Below are 23,840 nucleotides of genomic sequence, written 5' to 3' on the forward strand. Positions count from 1 at the left end.
AGTATACAAAGAAAATACCCAGGGAGTAAACTCATTTCCAGAACGATTTTTTAAATTATCTTTTCACCACTAAAACGCATGAGACTTGTAGTTTTCAAAAATGTTTTCATTTTTGATGAGACGCTGAATAAAAGATGTTTAATCGCCAGCAAACGAAAACCCACGATTTCCCGTAAATCCCGGGCTTGGCCCGTATAGTCGAATATATACGAAGAAATTACCCTGTGAGTAAACTCATTTCCAGAACGATTTTTTAAATTATCTTTTCACCACTAAAACGCATGAGACTTGTAGTTTTCAAAAATGTTTTCATTTTTGATGAGACGCTGAATAAAAGAAGTTTAATCGCCGGCAAACGAAAACCCGCGAATTCCCGTAATTCCCGGACTCGGCCCGTATAGTCAAAAGTATACAAAGAAAATACCCAGGGAGTAAACTCATTTCCAGAACGATTTTTTAAATTATCTTTTGACCACTAAAACGCATGAGACTTGTAGTTTTCAAAAATGTTTTCATTTTTGATGAGACGCTGAATAAAAGATGTTTAATCGCCGGCAAACGAAAACCCGCGATTTCCCGTAAATCCCGGACTCGGCCCGTATAGTCAAAAGTATACAAAGAAAGTACCCTGCGAGTAAACTCATTTCCAGAACGATTTTTTAAATTATCTTTTCACCACTAAAACGCACGAGACTTGTAGTTTTCAAAAATGTTTTCATTTTTGATGAGACGCTGAATAATAGAAGTTTAATCGCCGGCAAACGAAAACCCGCGAATTCCCGTAATTCCCGGACTCGGCCCGTATAGTCAAAAGTATACAAAGAAAATACCCAGGGAGTAAACTCATTTCCAGAACGATTTTTTAAATTATCTTTTCACCACTAAAACGCATGAGACTTGTAGTTTTCAAAAATGTTTTCATTTTTGATGAGACGCTGAATAAAAGAAGTTTAATCGCCGGCAAACGAAAATCCGAGATTTCCCGTAAATCCTAGACTCGGCCCGTATAGTCGAAAGTATACAGAGAAAGTACCCAGGGAGTAAACTCATTTCCCGAACGATTTTTTAAATTATTTTTTCGCCACTACAACGCATGAGACTTGTAGTTTTCAAAAATGTTTTCATTTTTGATGAGACGCTGAATAAAAGAAGTTTAATCGCCGGCAAACGAAAACCCGCGATTTCCCGTAAATCCCGGGCTCGGCCCGTATAGTCAAAAGTATACAAAGAAAGTACCCTGCGAGTAAACTCATTTCCAGAACGATTTTTTAAATTATCTTTTCACCACTAAAACGCAGGAGACTTGTACTTTTCAAAAATGTTTTCATTTTTGATGAGACGCTGAATAAAGGAAGTTTAATCGCCGGCAAACGAAAACCCGCGAAATCCCGTAAATCTCGGACTCCGCCCGTATAGTCAAAAGTATACAAAGAAAATACCCAGGGAGTAAACTCATTTCCAGAACGATTTTTTAAATTATCTTTTCACCACTAAAACGCATGAGACTTGTAGTTTTCAAAAATGTTTTCATTTTTGATGAGACGCTGAATAAAAGAAGTTTAATCGCCGGCAAACGAAAACCCGCGATTTTCCGTAAATCCCGTGCTTGGCCCGTATAGTCGAGTATATACAAAGAAAGTACCCTGTGAGTAAACTCCTTTCCAGAACGATTTTTTATATTATCTTTTCACCACTAAAACGCATGAGACTTGTAGTTTTCAAAAATGTTTTCATTTTTGATGAGATGCGGAATAAAAGAAGTTTAATCGCCGGCAAACGAACACCCGCGATTTCCCGTAAATCCCGGACTCGGCCCGTATAGTCAAAAGTATACAAAGAAAATACCCAGGGGGGAAACTCATTTCCCGAACGATTTTTTAAATTATTTTTTCACCACTAAAACGTATGAGACTTGTAGTTTTCAAAAATGTTTTCATTTTTGATGAGACGCTGAATAAAAGAAGTTTAATCGCCGGCAAACGAAAACCCGCGATTTCCCGTAAATCCCGGGCTCGGCCCGTATAGTCAAAAGTATACAAAGAAAGTACCCTGCGAGTAAACTCATTTCCAGAACGATTTTTTAAATTATCTTTTCACCACTAAAACGCAGGAGACTTGTAGTTTTCAAAAATGTTTTCATTTTTGATGAGACGCTGAATAAAGGAAGTTTAATCGCCGGCAAACGAAAACCCGGGAATTCCCGTAAATCCCTGACTCCGCCCGTATAGTCAAAAGTATACAAAGAAAATACCAAGGGAGTAAACTCATTTCCAGAACGATTTTTTAAATTATCTTTTCACCACTAAAACGCATGAGACTTGTAGTTTTCAAAAATGTTTTCATTTTTGATGAGACGCTGAATAAAAAAAGGTTAATCGCCGGCAAGCGAAAACCCGCGATTTCCTGTAAATCCCGGACTCGGCCCGTATAGTCAAAAGCATAAAAAGAAAGTACCCTGCGAGTAAACTCATTTCCAGAACGATTTTTTAAATTATCTTTTCACCACTAAAACGCACGAGACTTGTAGTTTTCAAAAATGTTTTCATTTTTGATGAGACGCTGAATAATAGAAGTTTAATCGCCGGCAAACGAAAACCCGCGAATTCCCGTAATTCCCGGACTCGGCCCGTATAGTCAAAAGTATACAAAGAAAATACCCAGGGAGTAAACTCATTTCCAGAACGATTTTTTAAATTATCTTTTCACCACTAAAACGCATGAGACTTGTAGTTTTCAAAAATGTTTTCATTTTTGATGAGACGCTGAATAAAAGAAGTTTAATCGCCGGCAAACGAAAATCCGAGATTTCCCGTAAATCCTAGACTCGGCCCGTATAGTCGAAAGTATACAGAGAAAGTACCCAGGGAGTAAACTCATTTCCCGAACGATTTTTTAAATTATTTTTTCGCCACTACAACGCATGAGACTTGTAGTTTTCAAAAATGTTTTCATTTTTGATGAGACGCTGAATAAAAGAAGTTTAATCGCCGGCAAACGAAAACCCGCGATTTCCCGTAAATCCCGGGCTCGGCCCGTATAGTCAAAAGTATACAAAGAAAGTACCCTGCGAGTAAACTCATTTCCAGAACGATTTTTTAAATTATCTTTTCACCACTAAAACGCAGGAGACTTGTACTTTTCAAAAATGTTTTCATTTTTGATGAGACGCTGAATAAAGGAAGTTTAATCGCCGGCAAACGAAAACCCGCGAAATCCCGTAAATCTCGGACTCCGCCCGTATAGTCAAAAGTATACAAAGAAAATACCCAGGGAGTAAACTCATTTCCAGAACGATTTTTTAAATTATCTTTTCACCACTAAAACGCATGAGACTTGTAGTTTTCAAAAATGTTTTCATTTTTGATGAGACGCTGAATAAAAGAAGTTTAATCGCCGGCAAACGAAAACCCGCGATTTTCCGTAAATCCCGTGCTTGGCCCGTATAGTCGAGTATATACAAAGAAAGTACCCTGTGAGTAAACTCCTTTCCAGAACGATTTTTTATATTATCTTTTCACCACTAAAACGCATGAGACTTGTAGTTTTCAAAAATGTTTTCATTTTTGATGAGATGCGGAATAAAAGAAGTTTAATCGCCGGCAAACGAACACCCGCGATTTCCCGTAAATCCCGGACTCGGCCCGTATAGTCAAAAGTATACAAAGAAAATACCCAGGGGGGAAACTCATTTCCCGAACGATTTTTTAAATTATTTTTTCACCACTAAAACGTATGAGACTTGTAGTTTTCAAAAATGTTTTCATTTTTGATGAGACGCTGAATAAAAGAAGTTTAATCGCCGGCAAACGAAAACCCGCGATTTCCCGTAAATCCCGGGCTCGGCCCGTATAGTCAAAAGTATACAAAGAAAGTACCCTGCGAGTAAACTCATTTCCAGAACGATTTTTTAAATTATCTTTTCACCACTAAAACGCAGGAGACTTGTAGTTTTCAAAAATGTTTTCATTTTTGATGAGACGCTGAATAAAGGAAGTTTAATCGCCGGCAAACGAAAACCCGGGAATTCCCGTAAATCCCTGACTCCGCCCGTATAGTCAAAAGTATACAAAGAAAATACCAAGGGAGTAAACTCATTTCCAGAACGATTTTTTAAATTATCTTTTCACCACTAAAACGCATGAGACTTGTAGTTTTCAAAAATGTTTTCATTTTTGATGAGACGCTGAATAAAAAAAGGTTAATCGCCGGCAAGCGAAAACCCGCGATTTCCTGTAAATCCCGGACTCGGCCCGTATAGTCAAAAGCATAAAAATAAAGTACCCTGCGAGTAAACTCATTTCCATAACGATTTTTTAAATTATCTTTTCACCACTAAAACGCATGAGACTTGTAGTTTTCAAAAATGTTTTCATTTTTGATGAGACGCTGAATAAAAGAAGTTTAATCGCCGGCAAACGAAAACCCGCGATTTCCCGTAAATCCCGGGCTCGGCCCGTATAGTCAAAAGTATACAAAGAAAGTACCCAGGGGGGAAACTCATTTCTTGAACGATTTTTTAAATTATTTTTTCACCACTAAAACGTATGAGACTTGTAGTTTTCAAAAATGTTTTCATTTTTGATGAGACGCTGAATAAAAGAAGTTTAATCGCCGGCAAACGAAAACCCGCGATTTCCCGTAAATCCCGGGCTCGGCCCGTATAGTCAAAAGTATACAAAGAAAGTACCCTGCGAGTAAACTCATTTCCAGAACGATTTTTTAAATTATCTTTTCACCACTAAAACGCAGGAGACTTGTAGTTTTCAAAAATGTTTTCATTTTTGATGAGACGCTGAATAAAGGAAGTTTAATCGCCGGCAAACGAAAACCCGGGAATTCCCGTAAATCCCGGACTCCGCCCGTATAGTCAAAAGTATACAAAGAAAATACCAAGCGAGTAAACTCATCTCCAGAACGATTTTTTAAATTATCTTTTCACCACTAAAACGCATGAGACTTGTAGTTTTCAAAAATGTTTTCATTTTTGATGAGACGCTGAATAAAAAAAGGTTAATCGCCGGCAAGCGAAAACCCGCGATTTCCCGTAAATCCCGGACTCGGCCCGTATAGTCAAAAGTATACAAAGAAAGTACCCTGCGAGTAAACTCATTTCCATAACGATTTTTTAAATTATCTTTTCACCACTAAAACGCATGAGACTTGTAGTTTTCAAAAATGTTTTCATTTTTGATGAGACGCTGAATAAAAGATGTTTAATCGCTGGCAAAGGAAAACCCGCGATTTCCCGTAAATCCCGGACTCGGCCCGTATAGTCAAAAGTATACAAAGAAAGTACCCAGCGAGTAAACTCATTTCCAGAACGATTTTTTAAATTATCTTTTCACCACTAAAACGCACGAGACTTGTAGTTTTCAAAAATGTTTTCATTTTTGATGAGACGCTGAATAAAAGAAGTTTAATCGCCGGCAAACGAAAACCCGCGAATTCCCGTAATTCCCGGACTCGGCCCGTATAGTCAAAAGTATACAAAGAAAATACCCGGGGAGTAAATTCATTTCCAGAACGATTTTTTAAATTATCTTTTCACCACTAAAACGCATGAGACTTGTAGTTTTCAAAAATGTTTTCATTTTTGATGAGACGCTGAATAAAAGATGTTTAATCGCCAGCAAACGAAAACCCGCGATTTCCCGTAAATCCCGGGCTTGGCCCGTATAGTCGAATATATACGAAGAAATTACCCTGTGAGTAAACTCATTTCCAGAACGATTTTTTAAATTATCTTTTCACCACTAAAACGCATGAGACTTGTAGTTTTCAAAAATGTTTTCATTTTTGATGAGACGCTGAATAAAAGAAGTTTAATCGCCGGCAAACGAAAACCCGCGAATTCCCGTAATTCCCGGACTCGGCCCGTATAGTCAAAAGTATACAAAGAAAATACCCAGGGAGTAAACTCATTTCCAGAACGATTTTTTAAATTATCTTTTCACCACTAAAACGCATGAGACTTGTAGTTTTCAAAAATGTTTTCATTTTTGATGAGACGCTGAATAAAAGATGTTTAATCGCCGGCAAACGAAAACCTGCGATTTCCCGTAAATCCCGGACTCGGCCCGTATAGTCAAAAGTATACAAAGAAAGTACCCTGCGAGTAAACTCATTTCCAGAACGATTTTTTAAATTATCTTTTCACCACTAAAACGCACGAGACTTGTAGTTTTCAAAAATGTTTTCATTTTTGATGAGACGCTGAATAAAAGAAGTTTAATCGCCGGCAAACGAAAACCCGCGAATTCCCGTAATTCCCGGACTCGGCCCGTATAGTCAAAAGTATACAAAGAAAATACCCAGGGAGTAAACTCATTTCCAGAACGATTTTTTAAATTATCTTTTCACCACTAAAACGCATGAGACTTGTAGTTTTTAAAAATATTTTCATTTTTGATGAGACGCTGAATAAAAGAAGTTTAATCGCCGGCAAACGAAAATCCGAGATTTCCCGTAAATCCTAGACTCAGCCCGTATAGTCGAAAGTATACAGAGAAAGTACCCAGGGAGTAAACTCATTTCCCGAACGATTTTTTAAATTATCTTTTCACCACTAAATCGCATGAGACTTGTAGTTTTCAAAAATGTTTTCATTTTTGATGAGACGCTGAATAAAAGAAGTTTAATCGCCGGCAAACGAAAATCCGAGATTTCCCGTAAATCCTAAACTCGGCCCGTATAGTCAAAAGTATACAAAGAAAATACCCAGGGAGTAAACTCATTTCCAGAACGATTTTTTAAATTATCTTTTCACCACTAAAACGCATGAGACTTGTAGTTTTCAAAAATGTTTTCATTTTTGATGAGACGCTGAATAAAAGATGTTTAATCGCCGGCAAACGAAAACCTGCGATTTCCCGTAAATCCCGGACTCGGCCCGTATAGTCAAAAGTATACAAAGAAAGTACCCTGCGAGTAAACTCATTTCCAGAACGATTTTTTAAATTATCTTTTCACCACTAAAACGCACGAGACTTGTAGTTTTCAAAAATGTTTTCATTTTTGATGAGACGCTGAATAAAAGAAGTTTAATCGCCGGCAAACGAAAACCCGCGAATTCCCGTAATTCCCGGACTCGGCCCGTATAGTCAAAAGTATACAAAGAAAATACCCAGGGAGTAAACTCATTTCCAGAACGATTTTTTAAATTATCTTTTCACCACTAAAACGCATGAGACTTGTAGTTTTTAAAAATATTTTCATTTTTGATGAGACGCTGAATAAAAGAAGTTTATTCGCCGGCAAACGAAAATCCGAGATTTCCCGTAAATCCTAGACTCGGCCCGTATAGTCGAAAGTATACAGAGAAAATACCCGGGGAGTAAACTCATTTCCAGAACGATTTTTTAAACTATCTTTTCACCACTAAAACGCATGAGACTTGTAGTTTTCAAAAATGTTTTCATTTTTGATGAGACGCTGAATAAAAGATGTTTAATCGCCGGCAAACGAAAACCCGCGATTTCCCGTAAATCCCGGGCTTGGCCCGTATAGTCGAATATATACGAAGAAATTACCCTGTGAGTAAACTCATTTCCAGAACGATTTTTTAAATTATCTTTTCACCACTAAAACGCATGAGACTTGTAGTTTTCAAAAATGTTTTCATTTTTGATGAGACGCTGAATAAAAGAAGTTTAATCGCCGGCAAACGAAAACCCGCGAATTCCCGTAATTCCCGGACTCGGCCCGTATAGTCAAAAGTATACAAAGAAAATACCCAGGGAGTAAACTCATTTCCAGAACGATTTTTTAAATTATCTTTTCACCACTAAAACGCATGAGACTTGTAGTTTTCAAAAATGTTTTCATTTTTGATGAGACGCTGAATAAAAGATGTTTAATCGCCGGCAAACGAAAACCCGCGATTTCCCGTAAATCCCGGACTCGGCCCGTATAGTCAAAAGTATACAAAGAAAGTACCCTGCGAGTAAACTCATTTCCAGAACGATTTTTTAAATTATCTTTTCACCACTAAAACGCACGAGACTTGTAGTTTTCAAAAATGTTTTCATTTTTGATGAGACGCTGAATAAAAGAAGTTTAATCGCCGGCAAACGAAAACCCGCGAATTCCCGTAATTCCCGGACTCGGCCCGTATAGTCAAAAGTATACAAAGAAAATACCCAGGGAGTAAACTCATTTCCAGAACGATTTTTTAAATTATCTTTTCACCACTAAAACGTATGAGACTTGTAGTTTTTAAAAATATTTTCATTTTTGATGAGACGCTGAATAAAAGAAGTTTAATCGCCGGCAAACGAAAATCCGAGATTTCCCGTAAATCCTAGACTCGGCCCGTATAGTCGAAAGTATACAGAGAAAGTACCCAGGGAGTAAACTCATTTCCCGAACGATTTTTTAAATTATTTTTTCGCCACTACAACGCATGAGACTTGTAGTTTTCAAAAATGTTTTCATTTTTGATGAGACGCTGAATAAAAGAAGTTTAATCGCCGGCAAACGAAAACCCGCGATTTCCCGTAAATCCCGGGCTCGGCCCGTATAGTCAAAAGTATACAAAGAAAGTACCCTGCGAGTAAACTCATTTCCAGAACGATTTTTTAAATTATTTTTTCACCACTAAAACGCATGAGACTTGTAGTTTTTAAAAATATTTTCATTTTTGATGAGACGCTGAATAAAAGAAGTTTATTCGCCGGCAAACGAAAATCCGAGATTTCCCGTAAATCCTAGACTCGGCCCGTATAGTCGAAAGTATACAGAGAAAATACCCGGGGAGTAAACTCATTTCCAGAACGATTTTTTAAACTATCTTTTCACCACTAAAACGCATGAGACTTGTAGTTTTCAAAAATGTTTTCATTTTTGATGAGACGCTGAATAAAAGATGTTTAATCGCCGGCAAACGAAAACCCGCGATTTCCCGTAAATCCCGGGCTTGGCCCGTATAGTCGAATATATACGAAGAAATTACCCTGTGAGTAAACTCATTTCCAGAACGATTTTTTAAATTATCTTTTCACCACTAAAACGCATGAGACTTGTAGTTTTCAAAAATGTTTTCATTTTTGATGAGACGCTGAATAAAAGAAGTTTAATCGCCGGCAAACGAAAACCCGCGAATTCCCGTAATTCCCGGACTCGGCCCGTATAGTCAAAAGTATACAAAGAAAATACCCAGGGAGTAAACTCATTTCCAGAACGATTTTTTAAATTATCTTTTCACCACTAAAACGCATGAGACTTGTAGTTTTCAAAAATGTTTTCATTTTTGATGAGACGCTGAATAAAAGATGTTTAATCGCCGGCAAACGAAAACCCGCGATTTCCCGTAAATCCCGGACTCGGCCCGTATAGTCAAAAGTATACAAAGAAAGTACCCTGCGAGTAAACTCATTTCCAGAACGATTTTTTAAATTATCTTTTCACCACTAAAACGCACGAGACTTGTAGTTTTCAAAAATGTTTTCATTTTTGATGAGACGCTGAATAAAAGAAGTTTAATCGCCGGCAAACGAAAACCCGCGAATTCCCGTAATTCCCGGACTCGGCCCGTATAGTCAAAAGTATACAAAGAAAATACCCAGGGAGTAAACTCATTTCCAGAACGATTTTTAAAATTATCTTTTCACCACTAAAACGTATGAGACTTGTAGTTTTTAAAAATATTTTCATTTTTGATGAGACGCTGAATAAAAGAAGTTTAATCGCCGGCAAACGAAAATCCGAGATTTCCCGTAAATCCTAGACTCGGCCCGTATAGTCGAAAGTATACAGAGAAAGTACCCAGGGAGTAAACTCATTTCCCGAACGATTTTTTAAATTATTTTTTCGCCACTACAACGCATGAGACTTGTAGTTTTCAAAAATGTTTTCATTTTTGATGAGACGCTGAATAAAAGAAGTTTAATCGCCGGCAAACGAAAACCCGCGATTTCCCGTAAATCCCGGGCTCGGCCCGTATAGTCAAAAGTATACAAAGAAAGTACCCTGCGAGTAAACTCATTTCCAGAACGATTTTTTAAATTATCTTTTCACCACTAAAACGCAGGAGACTTGTAGTTTTCAAAAATGTTTTCATTTTTGATGAGACGCTGAATAAAGGAAGTTTAATCGCCGGCAAACGAAAACCCGCGAAATCCCGTAAATCCCGGACTCCGCCCGTATAGTCAAAAGTATACAAAGAAAATACCCAGGGAGTAAACTCATTTCCAGAACGATTTTTTAAATTATCTTTTCACCACTAAAACGCATGAGACTTGTAGTTTTCAAAAATGTTTTCATTTTTGATGAGACGCTGAATAAAAGAAGTTTAATCGCCGGCAAACGAAAATCCGAGATTTCCCGTAAATCCTAAACTCGGCCCGTATAGTCAAAAGTATACAAAGAAAATACCCAGGGAGTAAACTCATTTCCAGAACGATTTTTTAAATTATCTTTTCACCACTAAAACGCATGAGACTTGTAGTTTTCAAAAATGTTTTCATTTTTGATGAGACGCTGAATAAAAGATGTTTAATCGCTGGCAAACGAAAACCTGCGATTTTCCGTAAATCCCGGACTCGGCCCGTATAGTCAAAAGTATACAAAGAAAGTACCCTGCGAGTAAACTCATTTCCAGAACGATTTTTTAAATTATCTTTTCACCACTAAAACGCATGAGACTTGTAGTTTTCAAAAATGTTTTCATTTTTGATGAGACGCTGAATAAAAGATGTTTAATCGCCGGCAAACGAAAACCTGCAATTTCCCGTAAATCCCGGACTCGGCCCGTATAGTCAAAAGTATACAAAGAAAATACCCAGGGAGTAAACTCATTTCCAGAACGATTTTTTAAATTATCTTTTCACCACTAAAACGCATGAGACTTGTAGTTTTTAAAAATATTTTCATTTTTGATGAGACGCTGAATAAAAGAAGTTTAATCGCCGGCAAACGAAAATCCGAGATTTCCCGTAAATCCTAGACTTGGCCCGTATAGTCGAAAGTATACAGAGAAAGTACCCAGGGAGTAAACTCATTTCCCGAACGATTTTTTAAATTATTTTTTCGCCACTACAACGCATGAGACTTGTAGTTTTCAAAAATGTTTTCATTTTTGATGAGACGCTGAATAAAAGAAGTTTAATCGCCGGCAAACGAAAACCCGCGATTTCCCGTAAATCCCGGGCTCGGCCCGTATAGTCAAAAGTATACAAAGAAAGTACCCTGCGAGTAAACTCATTTCCAGAACGATTTTTTAAATTATCTTTTCACCACTAAAACGCAGGAGACTTGTAGTTTTCAAAAATGTTTTCATTTTTGATGAGACGCTGAATAAAGGAAGTTTAATCGCCGGCAAACGAAAACCCGCGAAATCCCGTAAATCCCGGACTCCGCCCGTATAGTCAAAAGTATACAAAGAAAATACCCAGGTAGTAAACTCATTTCCAGAACGATTTTTTAAATTATCTTTTCACCACTAAAACGCATGAGACTTGTAGTTTTCAAAAATGTTTTCATTTTTGATGAGACGCTGAATAAAAGAAGTTTAATCGCCGGCAAACGAAAATCCGAGATTTCCCGTAAATCCTAAACTCGGCCCGTATAGTCAAAAGTATACAAAGAAAATACCCAGGGAGTAAACTCATTTCCAGAACGATTTTTTAAATTATCTTTTCACCACTAAAACGCATGAGACTTGTAGTTTTCAAAAATGTTTTCATTTTTGATGAGACGCTGAATAAAAGATGTTTAATCGCCGGCAAACGAAAGCCTGCGATTTCCCGTAAATCCCGGACTCGGCCCGTATAGTCAAAAGTATACAAAGAAAATACCCAGGGAGTAAACTCATTTCCAGAACGATTTTTTAAATTATCTTTTCACCACTAAAACGCATGAGACTTGTAGTTTTTAAAAATATTTTCATTTTTGATGAGACGCTGAATAAAAGAAGTTTAATCGCCGGCAAACGAAAATCCGAGATTTCCCGTAAATCCTAGACTAGGCCCGTATAGTCGAAAGTATACAGAGAAAGTACCCAGGGAGTAAACTCATTTCCCGAACGATTTTTTAAATTATTTTTTCGCCACTACAACGCATGAGACTTGTAGTTTTCAAAAATGTTTTCATTTTTGATGAGACGCTGAATAAAAGAAGTTTAATCGCCGGCAAACGAAAACCCGCGATTTCCCGTAAATCCCGGGCTCGGCCCGTATAGTCAAAAGTATACAAAGAAAGTACCCTGCGAGTAAACTCATTTCCAGAACGATTTTTTAAATTATCTTTTCACCACTAAAACGCAGGAGACTTGTAGTTTTCAAAAATGTTTTCATTTTTGATTAGACGCTGAATAAAGGAAGTTTAATCGCCGGCAAACGAAAACCCGCGAAATCCCGTAAATCCCGGACTCCGCCCGTATAGTCAAAAGTATACAAAGAAAATACCCAGGGAGTAAACTCATTTCCAGAACGATTTTTTAAATTATCTTTTCACCACTAAAACGCATGAGACTTGTAGTTTTCAAAAATGTTTTCATTTTTGATGAGACGCTGAATAAAAGAAGTTTAATCGCCGGCAAACGAAAATCCGAGATTTCCCGTAAATCCTAGACTCGGCCCGTATAGTCGAAAGTATACAGAGAAAGTACCCAGGGAGTAAACTCATTTCCCAAACGATTTTTTAAATTATTTTTTCGCCACTAAAACGCATGAGACTTGTAGTTTTCAAAATTGTTTTCATTTTTGATGAGACGCTGAATAAAAGAAGTTTAATCGCCGGCAAACGAAAACCCGCGATTTCCCGTAAATCCCGGGCTCGGCCGGTATAGTCAAAAGTATACAAAGAAAGTACCCTGCGAGTAAACTCATTTCCAGAACGATTTTTTAAATTATCTTTTCACCACTAAAACGCAGGAGACTTGTAGTTTTCAAAAATGTTTTCATTTTTGATGAGACGCTGAATAAAGGAAGTTTAATCGCCGGCAAACGAAAACCCGCGAAATCCCGTAAATCCCGGACTCCGCCCGTATAGTCAAAAGTATACAAAGAAAATACCCAGGGAGTAAACTCATTTCCAGAACGATTTTTTAAATTATCTTTTCACCACTAAAACGCTTTCAAAAATGTTTTCATTTTTGATGAGACGCTGAATAAAAGATGTTTAATCGCCGGCAAACGAAAACCTGCGATTTCCCGTAAATCCCGGACTCGGCCCGTATAGTCAAAAGTATACAAAGAAAGTACCCTGCGAGTAAACTCATTTCCAGAACGATTTTTTAAATTATCTTTTCACCACTAAAACGCATGAGACTTGTAGTTTTTAAAAATGTTTTCATTTTTGATGAGACGCTGAATAAAAGATGTTTAATCGCCGGCAAACGAAAACCTGCGATTTCCCGTAAATCCCGGACTCGGCCCGTATAGTCAAAAGTATACAAAGAAAATACCCAGGGAGTAAACTCATTTCCAGAACGATTTTTTAAATTATCTTTTCACCACTAAAACGCATGAGACTTGTAGTTTTTAAAAATATTTTCATTTTTGATGAGACGCTGAATAAAAGAAGTTTAATCGCCGGCAAACGAAAATCCGAGATTTCCCGTAAATCCTAGACTTGGCCCGTATAGTCGAAAGTATACAGAGAAAGTACCCAGGGAGTAAACTCATTTCCCGAACGATTTTTTAAATTATTTTTTCGCCACTACAACGCATGAGACTTGTAGTTTTCAAAAATGTTTTCATTTTTGATGAGACGCTGAATAAAAGAAGTTTAATCGCCGGCAAACGAAAACCCGCGATTTCCCGTAAATCCCGGGCTCGGCCCGTATAGTCAAAAGTATACAAAGAAAGTACCCTGCGAGTAAACTCATTTCCAGAACGATTTTTTAAATTATCTTTTCACCACTAAAACGCAGGAGACTTGTAGTTTTCAAAAATGTTTTCATTTTTGATGAGACGCTGAATAAAGGAAGTTTAATCGCCGGCAAACGAAAACCCGCGAAATCCCGTAAATCCCGGACTCCGCCCGTATAGTCAAAAGTATACAAAGAAAATACCCAGGTAGTAAACTCATTTCCAGAACGATTTTTTAAATTATCTTTTCACCACTAAAACGCATGAGACTTGTAGTTTTCAAAAATGTTTTCATTTTTGATGAGACGCTGAATAAAAGAAGTTTAATCGCCGGCAAACGAAAATCCGAGATTTCCCGTAAATCCTAAACTCGGCCCGTATAGTCAAAAGTATACAAAGAAAATACCCAGGGAGTAAACTCATTTCCCAAACGATTTTTTAAATTATTTTTTCGCCACTAAAACGCATGAGACTTGTAGTTTTCAAAATTGTTTTCATTTTTGATGAGACGCTGAATAAAAGAAGTTTAATCGCCGGCAAACGAAAACCCGCGATTTCCCGTAAATCCCGGGCTCGGCCCGTATAGTCAAAAGTATACAAAGAAATTACGCAGGGAGTTAACTCATTTCCAGAACGATTTTTTAAATTAACTTTTCACCACTAAAACGCACGAGACTTGTAGTTTTCAAAAATGTTTTCATTTTTGATGAGACGCTGAATAAAGGAAGTTTAATCGCCGGCAAACGAAAACCCGCGAAATCCCGTAAATCCCGGACTCCGCCCGTATAGTCAAAAGTATACAAAGAAAATACCCAGGGAGTAAACTCATTTCCAGAACGATTTTTTAAATTATCTTTTCACCACTAAAACGCATGAGACTTGTAGTTTTCAAAAATGTTTTCATTTTTGATGAGACGCTGAATAAAAGAAGTTTAATCGCCGGCAAACGAAAACCCGCGAATTCCCGTAATTCCCGGACTCGGCCCGTATAGTCAAAAGTATACAAAGAAAGTACCCTGCGAGTAAACTCATTTCCAGAACGATTTTTTAAATTATCTTTTCACCACTAAAACGCAGGAGACTTGTAGTTTTCAAAAATGTTTTCATTTTTGATGAGACGCTGAATAAAGGAAGTTTAATCGCCGGCAAACGAAAACCCGGGAATTCCCGTAAATCCCGGACTCCGCCCGTATAGTCAAAAGTATACAAAGAAAATACCAAGCGAGTAAACTCATCTCCAGAACGATTTTTTAAATTATCTTTTCACCACTAAAACGCATGAGACTTGTAGTTTTCAAAAATGTTTTCATTTTTGATGAGACGCTGAATAAAAAAAGGTTAATCGCCGGCAAGCGAAAACCCGCGATTTCCCGTAAATCCCGGACTCGGCCCGTATAGTCAAAAGTATACAAAGAAAGTACCCTGCGAGTAAACTCATTTCCATAACGATTTTTTAAATTATCTTTTCACCACTAAAACGCATGAGACTTGTAGTTTTCAAAAATGTTTTCATTTTTGATGAGACGCTGAATAAAAGATGTTTAATCGCTGGCAAAGGAAAACCCGCGATTTCCCGTAAATCCCGGACTCGGCCCGTATAGTCAAAAGTATACAAAGAAAGTACCCAGCGAGTAAACTCATTTCCAGAACGATTTTTTAAATTATCTTTTCACCACTAAAACGCACGAGACTTGTAGTTTTCAAAAATGTTTTCATTTTTGATGAGACGCTGAATAAAAGAAGTTTAATCGCCGGCAAACGAAAACCCGCGAATTCCCGTAATTCCCGGACTCGGCCCGTATAGTCAAAAGTATACAAAGAAAATACCCGGGGAGTAAATTCATTTCCAGAACGATTTTTTAAATTATCTTTTCACCACTAAAACGCATGAGACTTGTAGTTTTCAAAAATGTTTTCATTTTTGATGAGACGCTGAATAAAAGATGTTTAATCGCCAGCAAACGAAAACCCGCGATTTCCCGTAAATCCCGGGCTTGGCCCGTATAGTCGAATATATACGAAGAAATTACCCTGTGAGTAAACTCATTTCCAGAACGATTTTTTAAATTATCTTTTCACCACTAAAACGCATGAGACTTGTAGTTTTCAAAAATGTTTTCATTTTTGATGAGACGCTGAATAAAAGAAGTTTAATCGCCGGCAAACGAAAACCCGCGAATTCCCGTAATTCCCGGACTCGGCCCGTATAGTCAAAAGTATACAAAGAAAATACCCAGGGAGTAAACTCATTTCCAGAACGATTTTTTAAATTATCTTTTCACCACTAAAACGCATGAGACTTGTAGTTTTTAAAAATATTTTCATTTTTGATGAGACGCTGAATAAAAGAAGTTTAATCGCCGGCAAACGAAAATCCGAGATTTCCCGTAAATCCTAGACTCAGCCCGTATAGTCGAAAGTATACAGAGAAAGTACCCAGGGAGTAAACTCATTTCCCGAACGATTTTTTAAATAATTTTTTCGCCACTACAACGCATGAGACTTGTAGTTTTCAAAAATGTTTTCATTTTTGATGAGACGCTGAATAAAAGAAGTTTAATCGCCGGCAAACGAAAACCCGCGATTTCCCGTAAATCCCGGGCTCGGCCCGTATAGTCAAAAGTATACAAAGAAAGTACCCTGCGAGTAAACTCATTTCCAGAATGATTTTTTAAATTATCTTTTCACCACTAAAACGCAGGAGACTTGTAGTTTTCAAAAATATTTTCATTTTTGATGAGACGCTGAATAAAGGAAGTTTAATCGCCGGCAAACGAAAACCCGCGAAATCCCGTAAATCCCGGACTCCGCCCGTATAGTCAAAAGTATACAAAGAAAATACCCAGGGAGTAAACTCATTTCCAGAACGATTTTTTAAATTATCTTTTCACCACTAAATCGCATGAGACTTGTAGTTTTCAAAAATGTTTTCATTTTTGATGAGACGCTGAATAAAAGAAGTTTAATCGCCGGCAAACGAAAATCCGAGATTTCCCGTAAATCCTAAACTCGGCCCGTATAGTCAAAAGTATACAAAGAAAATACCCAGGGAGTAAACTCATTTCCAGAACGATTTTTTAAATTATCTTTTCACCACTAAAACGCATGAGACTTGTAGTTTTCAAAAATGTTTTCATTTTTGATGAGACGCTGAATAAAAGATGTTTAATCGCCGGCAAACGAAAACCTGCGATTTCCCGTAAATCCCGGACTCGGCCCGTATAGTCAAAAGTATACAAAGAAAGTACCCTGCGAGTAAACTCATTTCCAGAACGATTTTTTAAATTATCTTTTCACCACTAAAACGCACGAGACTTGTAGTTTTCAAAAATGTTTTCATTTTTGATGAGACGCTGAATAAAAGAAGTTTAATCGCCGGCAAACGAAAACCCGCGAATTCCCGTAATTCCCGGACTCGGCCCGTATAGTCAAAAGTATACAAAGAAAATACCCAGGGAGTAAACTCATTTCCAGAACGATTTTTTAAATTATCTTTTCACCACTAAAACGCATGAGACTTGTAGTTTTTAAAAATATTTTCATTTTTGATGAGACGCTGAATAAAAGAAGTTTATTCGCCGGCAAACGAAAATCCGAGATTTCCCGTAAATCCTAGACTCGGCCCGTATAGTCGAAAGTATACAGAGAAAATACCCGGGGAGTAAACTCATTTCCAGAACGATTTTTTAAACTATCTTTTCACCACTAAAACGCATGAGACTTGTAGTTTTCAAAAATGTTTTCATTTTTGATGAGACGCTGAATAAAAGATGTTTAATCGCCGGCAAACGAAAACCCGCGATTTCCCGTAAATCCCGGGCTTGGCCCGTATAGTCGAATATATACGAAGAAATTACCCTGTGAGTAAACTCATTTCCAGAACGATTTTTTAAATTATCTTTTCACCACTAAAACGCATGAGACTTGTAGTTTTCAAAAATGTTTTCATTTTTGATGAGACGCTGAATAAAAGAAGTTTAATCGCCGGCAAACGAAAACCCGCGAATTCCCGTAATTCCCGGACTCGGCCCGTATAGTCAAAAGTATACAAAGAAAATACCCAGGGAGTAAACTCATTTCCAGAACGATTTTTTAAATTATCTTTTCACCACTAAAACGCATGAGACTTGTAGTTTTCAAAAATGTTTTCATTTTTGATGAGACGCTGAATAAAAGATGTTTAATCGCCGGCAAACGAAAACCCGCGATTTCCCGTAAATCCCGGACTCGGCCCGTATAGTCAAAAGTATACAAAGAAAGTACCCTGCGAGTAAACTCATTTCCAGAACGATTTTTTAAATTATCTTTTCACCACTAAAACGCACGAGACTTGTAGTTTTCAAAAATGTTTTCATTTTTGATGAGACGCTGAATAAAAGAAGTTTAATCGCCGGCAAACGAAAACCCGCGAATTCCCGTAATTCCCGGACTCGGCCCGTATAGTCAAAAGTATACAAAGAAAATACCCAGGGAGTAAACTCATTTCCAGAACGATTTTTTAAATTATCTTTTCACCACTAAAACGTATGAGACTTGTAGTTTTTAAAAATATTTTCATTTTTGATGAGACGCTGAATAAAAGAAGTTTAATCGCCGGCAAACGAAAATCCGAGATTTCCCGTAAATCCTAGACTCGGCCCGTATAGTCGAAAGTATACAGAGAAAGTACCCAGGGAGTAAACTCATTTCCCGAACGATTTTTTAAATTATTTTTTCGCCACTACAACGCATGAGACTTGTAGTTTTCAAAAATGTTTTCATTTTTGATGAGACGCTGAATAAAAGAAGTTTAATCGCCGGCAAACGAAAACCCGCGATTTCCCGTAAATCCCGGGCTCGGCCCGTATAGTCAAAAGTATACAAAGAAAGTACCCTGCGAGTAAACTCATTTCCAGAACGATTTTTTAAATTATCTTTTCACCACTAAAACGCAGGAGACTTGTAGTTTTCAAAAATGTTTTCATTTTTGATGAGACGCTGAATAAAGGAAGTTTAATCGCCGGCAAACGAAAACCCGCGAAATCCCGTAAATCCCGGACTCCGCCCGTATAGTCAAAATTATACAAAGAAAATACCCAGGGAGTAAACTCATTTCCAGAACGATTTTTTAAATTATCTTTTCACCACTAAAACGCATGAGACTTGTAGTTTTCAAAAATGTTTTCATTTTTGATGAGACGCTGAATAAAAGAAGTTTAATCGCCGGCAAACGAAAATCCGAGATTTCCCGTAAATCCTAAACTCGGCCCGTATAGTCAAAAGTATACAAAGAAAATACCCAGGGAGTAAACTCATTTCCAGAACGATTTTTTAAATTATCTTTTCACCACTAAAACGCATGAGACTTGTAGTTTTCAAAAATGTTTTCATTTTTGATGAGACGCTGAATAAAAGATGTTTAATCGCTGGCAAACGAAAACCTGCGATTTTCCGTAAATCCCGGACTCGGCCCGTATAGTCAAAAGTATACAAAGAAAGTACCCTGCGAGTAAACTCATTTCCAGAACGATTTTTTAAATTATCTTTTCACCACTAAAACGCATGAGACTTGTAGTTTTCAAAAATGTTTTCATTTTTGATGAGACGCTGAATAAAAGATGTTTAATCGCCGGCAAACGAAAACCTGCAATTTCCCGTAAATCCCGGACTCGGCCCGTATAGTCAAAAGTATACAAAGAAAATACCCAGGGAGTAAACTCATTTCCAGAACGATTTTTTAAATTATCTTTTCACCACTAAAACGCATGAGACTTGTAGTTTTTAAAAATATTTTCATTTTTGATGAGACGCTGAATAAAAGAAGTTTAATCGCCGGCAAACGAAAATCCGAGATTTCCCGTAAATCCTAGACTTGGCCCGTATAGTCGAAAGTATACAGAGAAAGTACCCAGGGAGTAAACTCATTTCCCGAACGATTTTTTAAATTATTTTTTCGCCACTACAACGCATGAGACTTGTAGTTTTCAAAAATGTTTTCATTTTTGATGAGACGCTGAATAAAAGAAGTTTAATCGCCGGCAAACGAAAACCCGCGATTTCCCGTAAATCCCGGGCTCGGCCCGTATAGTCAAAAGTATACAAAGAAAGTACCCTGCGAGTAAACTCATTTCCAGAACGATTTTTTAAATTATCTTTTCACCACTAAAACGCAGGAGACTTGTAGTTTTCAAAAATGTTTTCATTTTTGATGAGACGCTGAATAAAGGAAGTTTAATCGCCGGCAAACGAAAACCCGCGAAATCCCGTAAATCCCGGACTCCGCCCGTATAGTCAAAAGTATACAAAGAAAATACCCAGGTAGTAAACTCATTTCCAGAACGATTTTTTAAATTATCTTTTCACCACTAAAACGCATGAGACTTGTAGTTTTCAAAAATGTTTTCATTTTTGATGAGACGCTGAATAAAAGAAGTTTAATCGCCGGCAAACGAAAATCCGAGATTTCCCGTAAATCCTAAACTCGGCCCGTATAGTCAAAAGTATACAAAGAAAATACCCAGGGATAAACTCATTTCCAGAACGATTTTTTAAATTATCTTTTCACCACTAAAACGCATGAGACTTGTAGTTTTCAAAAATGTTTTCATTTTTGATGAGACGCTGAATAAAAGATGTTTAATCGCCGGCAAACGAAAGCCTGCGATTTCCCGTAAATCCCGGACTCGGCCCGTATAGTCAAAAGTATACAAAGAAAATACCCAGGGAGTAAACTCATTTCCAGAACGATTTTTTAAATTATCTTTTCACCACTAAAACGCATGAGACTTGTAGTTTTTAAAAATATTTTCATTTTTGATGAGACGCTGAATAAAAGAAGTTTAATCGCCGGCAAACGAAAATCCGAGATTTCCCGTAAATCCTAGACTAGGCCCGTATAGTCGAAAGTATACAGAGAAAGTACCCAGGGAGTAAACTCATTTCCCGAACGATTTTTTAAATTATTTTTTCGCCACTACAACGCATGAGACTTGTAGTTTTCAAAAATGTTTTCATTTTTGATGAGACGCTGAATAAAAGAAGTTTAATCGCCGGCAAACGAAAACCCGCGATTTCCCGTAAATCCCGGGCTCGGCCCGTATAGTCAAAAGTATACAAAGAAAGTACCCTGCGAGTAAACTCATTTCCAGAACGATTTTTTAAATTATCTTTTCACCACTAAAACGCAGGAGACTTGTAGTTTTCAAAAATGTTTTCATTTTTGATTAGACGCTGAATAAAGGAAGTTTAATCGCCGGCAAACGAAAACCCGCGAAATCCCGTAAATCCCGGACTCCGCCCGTATAGTCAAAAGTATACAAAGAAAATACCCAGGGAGTAAACTCATTTCCAGAACGATTTTTTAAATTATCTTTTCACCACTAAAACGCATGAGACTTGTAGTTTTCAAAAATGTTTTCATTTTTGATGAGACGCTGAATAAAAGAAGTTTAATCGCCGGCAAACGAAAATCCGAGATTTCCCGTAAATCCTAGACTCGGCCCGTATAGTCGAAAGTATACAGAGAAAGTACCCAGGGAGTAAACTCATTTCCCAAACGATTTTTTAAATTATTTTTTCGCCACTAAAACGCATGAGACTTGTAGTTTTCAAAATTGTTTTCATTTTTGATGAGACGCTGAATAAAAGAAGTTTAATCGCCGGCAAACGAAAACCCGCGATTTCCCGTAAATCCCGGGCTCGGCCGGTATAGTCAAAAGTATACAAAGAAAGTACCCTGCGAGTAAACTCATTTCCAGAACGATTTTTTAAATTATCTTTTCACCACTAAAACGCAGGAGACTTGTAGTTTTCAAAAATGTTTTCATTTTTGATGAGACGCTGAATAAAGGAAGTTTAATCGCCGGCAAACGAAAACCCGCGAAATCCCGTAAATCCCGGACTCCGCCCGTATAGTCAAAAGTATACAAAGAAAATACCCAGGGAGTAAACTCATTTCCAGAACGATTTTTTAAATTATCTTTTCACCACTAAAACGCTTTCAAAAATGTTTTCATTTTTGATGAGACGCTGAATAAAAGATGTTTAATCGCCGGCAAACGAAAACCTGCGATTTCCCGTAAATCCCGGACTCGGCCCGTATAGTCAAAAGTATACAAAGAAAGTACCCTGCGAGTAAACTCATTTCCAGAACGATTTTTTAAATTATCTTTTCACCACTAAAACGCATGAGACTTGTAGTTTTTAAAAATGTTTTCATTTTTGATGAGACGCTGAATAAAAGATGTTTAATCGCCGGCAAACGAAAACCTGCGATTTCCCGTAAATCCCGGACTCGGCCCGTATAGTCAAAAGTATACAAAGAAAATACCCAGGGAGTAAACTCATTTCCAGAACGATTTTTTAAATTATCTTTTCACCACTAAAACGCATGAGACTTGTAGTTTTTAAAAATATTTTCATTTTTGATGAGACGCTGAATAAAAGAAGTTTAATCGCCGGCAAACGAAAATCCGAGATTTCCCGTAAATCCCGGACTCCGCCCGTATAGTCAAAAGTATACAAAGAAAATACCCAGGTAGTAAACTCATTTCCAGAACGATTTTTTAAATTATCTTTTCACCACTAAAACGCATGAGACTTGTAGTTTTCAAAAATGTTTTCATTTTTGATTAGACGCTGAATAAAGGAAGTTTAATCGCCGGCAAACGAAAACCCGCGAAATCCCGTAAATCCCGGACTCCGCCCGTATAGTCAAAAGTATACAAAGAAAATACCCAGGGAGTAAACTCATTTCCAGAACGATTTTTTAAATTATCTTTTCACCACTAAAACGCATGAGACTTGTAGTTTTCAAAAATGTTTTCATTTTTGATGAGACGCTGAATAAAAGAAGTTTAATCGCCGGCAAACGAAAATCCGAGATTTCCCGTAAATCCTAGACTCGGCCCGTATAGTCGAAAGTATACAGAGAAAGTACCCAGGGAGTAAACTCATTTCCCAAACGATTTTTTAAATTATTTTTTCGCCACTAAAACGCATGAGACTTGTAGTTTTCAAAATTGTTTTCATTTTTGATGAGACGCTGAATAAAAGAAGTTTAATCGCCGGCAAACATTTCCAGAACGATTTTTTAAATTATCTTTTCACCACTAAAACGCAGGAGACTTGTAGTTTTCAAAAATGTTTTCATTTTTGATGAGACGCTGAATAAAAGAAGTTTAATCGCCGGCAAACGAAAATCCGAGATTTCCCGTAAATCCTAGACTCGGCCCGTATAGTCGAAAGTATACAGAGAAAGTACCCAGGGAGTAAACTCATTTCCCAAACGATTTTTTAAATTATTTTTTCGCCACTAAAACGCATGAGACTTGTAGTTTTCAAAATTGTTTTCATTTTTGATGAGACGCTGAATAAAAGAAGTTTAATCGCCGGCAAACATTTCCAGAACGATTTTTTAAATTATCTTTTCACCACTAAAACGCAGGAGACTTGTAGTTTTCAAAAATGTTTTCATTTTTGATGAGACGCTGAATAAAGGAAGTTTAATCGCCGGCAAACGAAAACCCGCGAAATCCCGTAAATCCCGGACTCCGCCCGTATAGTCAAAAGTATACAAAGAAAATACCCAGGTAGTAAACTCATTTCCAGAACGATTTTTTAAATTATCTTTTCACCACTAAAACGCATGAGACTTGTAGTTTTCAAAAATGTTTTCATTTTTGATGAGACGCTGAATAAAAGAAGTTTAATCGCCGGCAAACGAAAATCCGAGATTTCCCGTAAATCCTAAACTCGGCCCGTATAGTCAAAAGTATACAAAGAAAATACCCAGGGAGTAAACTCATTTCCCAAACGATTTTTTAAATTATTTTTTCGCCACTAAAACGCATGAGACTTGTAGTTTTCAAAATTGTTTTCATTTTTGATGAGACGCTGAATAAAAGAAGTTTAATCGCCGGCAAACGAAAACCCGCGATTTCCCGTAAATCCCGGGCTCGGCCCGTATAGTCAAAAGTATACAAAGAAATTACGCAGGGAGTTAACTCATTTCCAGAACGATTTTTTAAATTAACTTTTCACCACTAAAACGCA

Source organism: Hydractinia symbiolongicarpus, chromosome 9, assembly GCF_029227915.1.
Source record: "Hydractinia symbiolongicarpus strain clone_291-10 chromosome 9, HSymV2.1, whole genome shotgun sequence".
NCBI classification, from domain to species: Eukaryota; Metazoa; Cnidaria; class Hydrozoa; order Anthoathecata; family Hydractiniidae; genus Hydractinia; species Hydractinia symbiolongicarpus.